This window comes from Micromys minutus (genome assembly GCF_963924665.1).
Source record: "Micromys minutus genome assembly, chromosome: X".
Taxonomy (NCBI): Eukaryota; Metazoa; Chordata; class Mammalia; order Rodentia; family Muridae; genus Micromys; species Micromys minutus.
In genome coordinates, this window is record NC_137970.1 from 88,896,358 (window position 1) to 88,902,112 (window position 5,755).

Genomic DNA, 5,755 nt, shown 5'->3' on the forward strand with positions numbered 1-5,755 from the left:
CCTATCAATGGAGCAATGCGTCCATGGAACTAATTTCTGAGGTGTTTTGTATTTAAACAGATAACGCCGTGATGACTATCTGGGAATTCAGTTTGACTAATGTTTAAATTCGGTGTTCATTACAGTGTATACTACAGATGATAATCCTTTCCAAACTATAAAGGTAGCGTCTTTCCCACTTTGAAAAAAAATTAAAGAGAGGAATAAATGTGAAAAGATGAACATGTGGAATCCAGGCATTTGATCTAACTAGAGTACATAGTCTTGATATTCAGAAGTAATCTAAAATTTTCATTAAATGTCTGTGCAAGCTGTTGAATTAGAAGATCCATTGTATGAAAATGGATGGATACCATTCTTCAGATGCTTGATTTATTTAAGTAATGAATGCTGGCTCTCACGGGGTTATTTTAGCAATAAGTGAATCAACTTCTTTATCTCCTCCAACAGTTTCTACTTGTCATTGAATAAATGATAAAGTTCACCACCATAAAACAGAACAGTGCCACTAGCAATCAAATACAGAAGCCAATAGACAAAAGCAAATCAGCAGAGAATGAGAATTGTTCAATATAAAAAGTCATTTATGCTATTGTTTCCAAATTTCAAAAACATACCTTTTGGAAAGAAAACACATTGATTAAAATAACAAATTAAAAATATTCATTTCCTTGTCAAACAGAAAAAGTCTGGTACTGAGGCTGGGGATATAGGCACATTGTTGGAGTGTCTATCATGCAAGAAGGAGGGTCTGTGCTCAGGTTCCCAGAATCTTAAAACAAAACTAGCCATGTCTCATGCCTTTATTTCCAGAATATGTGAGATAGAGGAAGGTAGATCTCTGTGAGTTTGAGACCAGACTGGTTTGTCTACATAGGGAGTTCCAGGACATCCAAAGTTACAGAGTAAAACAGTCTTAAAATAAAAAAAAAAAAAACATATAAACAAACAATTGAGCCTAGTGGTGTGTGTGCTTGTTACCCAAGTGCTAGGGGGGGCAGAGACAGGAGAACCCTAGAGTTTTCTGGTCAGATTGTCTAGCTATCTTGTTGAGCTCCAGATTCAGTGTGAGATCCTGGATCCTGTCTCCTGTCTCCTGAAATATGATAGAAAGCCACAGCACAAGACACCAATATCTATTTCTGGCTTCTATAGGTATATACATATAACTAAACCACAGACACACACACACACACACACACACACACACACACACACACACAAACACACACACACAAGAAGGGAGGAGGGGGAGGGAGAGAACAACGGATCATGAACCAATAATGGAGACTTGTCAGGCCCTTCAAACGTCAGCTGGGTTTTTCTACAATATAAACAACATTGCTGTAAACCACCAATATCCACAATTCCAAAGAAATATGCTTAAATGTGAGTTAATCCTAGTAACATCAATACAAGTGCTTTCTTTTTTTCCACTTGCAGTTTTGTATTAATTATTTTTCTTCTGTCACTTTCAATGCTATTTGAGAATCACATCAAACTAAAGGATAAATTAAACAAATTTTCTTTATGTATAAATTATCTCTATCTAAGCAAACCCAGAATATATTGTTTTCCAGCAGTCTTTGTGTATAATGTATTGTTAAGTCTGTAACAATTTAAAATAAAGACTCTTGCCAGGTAGTGCTGGCACAGGCCTTTAATCTCAACAATAAGGTAATTAGGTCGCAGAAGCAGGCAGATAATCTTTGAGTCCAAGGCCAGCCTCATCTACAGAGTGAGTTCCAGGATAGCCAAGACTACACAGAGAAATTTTATCTTGAAAAAACAAAGATGATATATGATAGATAGATAGATAGATAGATAGATAGATAGATAGATAGATAGATAGATGATAGGTAAAAACAAAAGTTCTTAAGCTGTGACATCATAGCTGAATTGTTTATAATCTACTATATAATTGTTTTATAAAGTAAAATAGGATTATTATGGTCAACAGATCAAAGAATTCTTGAGATTGCTTAATGAGTCAATAAAAATAATAAGATAAATAATTTTACTCTAGTATCTAGTGCGAATAATCATCACTGATTGAAACAAAACCTCTTTAGGTCAAGTTCAAGTACTATGAATCATTAAACGAAATCTAAACTAAGTCAATATAATAAGTTCAAGTGAAAAGACTTACAAGGTATCACTACCAAAATACAGAAACTGAGCACACATCAATAAAGAAATCCCTGACACTCATACAAATACTGCTAACTCATTCAAGGGGAATAGGTAAACTAGCATAATTTTCTGTAACAGTCACAAAGATAGGAACTTCAAAACTGTATCTAGATTAAATTCAGTAGACCTAGTCACAATGAGGTTTGATTAGTAATGAGTAAATGCACATATACATGCACATATACCCGTAACCTTGGAATTATATTTGTCATTCACACTTATTCCCTTTGATTAAATTCAGATCTGTACCATGTGAATTCCTTTGAAAAGTTGATCCAAAAATATAATGCTATCTTTGTTAATACCTACCTATTAATATTACTTATCATTTACTAAACGTTAATATGTTTGTCTACAGAATGAATATACACAGAGAGGGAGCTGCAAGTGATCTCTGGTTTTAGAGAAAAATGTAGACAATTCATTGATCTCATTATCCAACTGATTAAGCACCTACGTAGAAATATAATAGACCCTAGAGTAAGTCCGGAAGGACCAACAAGTAATTATACATTATGACAATGGAACTATTGCGGTTTGAATGGCCCCCATAGTCCCAGAGGGGGTGGCACTACTAGGGGTTGTAAATTCTTGGAGTAGGTGTAGCCTTGTTGAAGGAAGTGTGTCAATGGGTATGGGCTTGTGGTTTCAGAAGCTTAAGTCTGGACCAGTCTCTTTTCCTTCTGCCAGTAGATCCAGGTGGATCCAAATGTAGAACTCTCAACTACCTCTCCAGTACCATGTCTGTCTGCATGCCATTGTGCTTCCTGCCATGACTGTAATGGACTAAGCCTCTGATCTGTAAGCTCGCCTCCATTAAACATTTTTCTTTTATCAGAGTTCCTGTGGTCATGATGTATCTTCACAGCAATAAAACCCTAACTAAAACAAGAACTGTCCTTCAGTTTTCAGGATTACACTTCTTGGAGACTGTTAGACATGTAGCATTACTATACCCAAGGATAGAACTCTGCATTCAGCTTTATGTATTAATGCTCAGATCATCATCTTTCCAGTTGTAATCTGGATACTTAGCATGTATCTTGAAAAATACAACAAATACTTTAATTCCTTTTAAGCAGCTATCTACTTGGTTTTTGCTTCCCCACCCCCGCCAGGCTAATTTTCCCTAAAATCTTAGGTATATCACCAAAGAATATATACATCACACTCTGCACTTTCAGATTTAAAATTTGCCCTCAAGAATGATATTAATGATCAGATGAAAATCCAAGAATATCGAGATATCATATCAAATGTATGTCATATCACTAAGTTACTCACTTTACAAAATGAATGCATTAGAATTGAAACTATCTTTCTAAAATAATGAATGGAGAGAGAAATAGATCTGGAACCAGAAACATGTTTCTGTACTTTGAGGCAGTGCCTTGTGCTTTAAAAGGTTAGTTTATCTGATCTGTATGTTGAAACAAGCATTGGGCTAAATCACCAGCCCCTATGGCTGACTGAGAACCATCCATCATCTCTGAATCATTTATTCCAATGCTTTGAGCACAAGTCTTGTCACTTTCGTTGTATTGGTACTTCGAACATTGCCCCATTTCTTCTAGATAGAATCATTAAGCAAAGCAACAAAACTCTCTGTAGCAACTACCCTTGAAACCCTGAAGATAATTAGGAGTTTGCTTTTTAGACCTCATCTACTGCAGCCACACAATTGCATTTGTAAGTCCCCCCATTCAATGTTGTTTGTAAATATTTTATTATCCTAAATATTCTCAAAAAATGTGTCATATTCTCCTGGCTATATGATCATGAAAAAAATGAACTTCACTAACTTACAGTTTCTTACTCTTCAAAACAAGTTTGAATAATGATTACTCTTTGCATGGTACCAAGTGTTAAATAAAACCAAGATAATTAAAGATGCTTCAACGGCTGAATATACAATAAGCATTCAACAACTTGGATAATTATTAACATAACTGTATAATTATAGCCTCAGACTAGAAATAGCATCTGCATATCATGCCAAATTAAAGTAATGGTTTCTTATAAGTAGGTGTAGAGATTTGTTGGTATTGCAAAAATTTATTGGAAAAAAAAAGAGAATAATCTGGAAAACTAAAATGTGAAGTTAGTTTAAAACTGTAATATTCATCTTTAAGGATAGGAATGCTTGCTGATTTTGCATAAGGCCAGATTTTGTTTTCCAGCATGCACATGATATGGATCAGAACAGTTCTAGGGCATTAAACACCTCATGAAGGCACCCACCCCCATGCACATGTATATACACACATACACATACTCAGGCAAATAATCATTTTAATGAAAAATATTAAGCAATAATAAACTAAATAAAGGACTGTGTAGTATATACTCAGCTAAAAAGGGGAAGAGATTTAGGAATTGGAACCTAATAATAATTCTTAGTAGTGTAGACACTAATAAATTCCACGCTCTGCCATTTTTTAATTCTTGCACACACTTGTCTTCTGCCTAGTGTTTCTTCATCTACTTCCACAGAAGACACTTAGAAGGTCACCCAGAAGTAAACTCAAAATATTTCCTCCCAAATGAATACATAACTAGAGATCCCTGGAGCTTTCTGTCTGTGTAGTCCATCACTTCTAAGGTCATACAGTTTGTACTCTGTACCAGGTAGACATTGTACTAACTCCTCTGCATAGACTTATTTAACTCAACCCCCATAAAGAACTGATGGAGTAAGGGGGCAGGGAGATGAACTCTCTTCTAATCCCAGCATTTGTAGTCTGGAGCAGGAAGATTTTGAATTATATGCAAACCTATGATAACAGCAGAAGCCTGTACTAAAAACAGAAAAGGAAAAAAAGAAAATTTAAACTCTATGAAAGAGCAGGAAGACAATGTGCACAGTCGTAATCCTTACTGCCCCCAAAATACCGTACAATGACATACAGACCAAAATACCGTTAAAAGAAATCCAGAATCCAGGCGTGAAATCAAAGCATCCCAGTAAAGAGAACGTCTCCCTCAAAATTTTGAATTGTATATCACTTCATAACATATTATTCTGTATTCCTATAGAATGCTCAACTGGAAATTTCTTCCAAAGTACTCATTACCTACTAGATGGAAATAGGCAACTTATGAGTGCCACATCTCTCCTTTATACCTTTTCTGTCTTCCATGGAGCTGGTGGAGCAATGATGCTTCAAGCAGGTCCACTGGCTCCTCTACAGAGCTGTCACTCAACTTGCCAAGGCACGAGAAAGACCAGCTTTCAGAATTATTATTCTAGCTACCTGAAAAATATGTAATCAACATTCCTCCAGTATTTTATTATTTATTTACTTATTTAAATAGCACCTGTCTAACAGTTGTCACAATCTATTCAGAGATTTTTATTTAGAAATAATGATAAACACCTGCAATTCAGCCAGAACATTTCCGAAAAGAAACTATGCATTTTTATTGCTAATGAATTGTGTGTGCTGTGTAATTATAGATGGTAGATGTGGCCTAGGGCCTCATCTTTACGGCTTTATAAAGTTGTTTTATGTATCCATAGAGACAGTTTTCCAGACAGATAACTGAAATCAATTTAGCCACT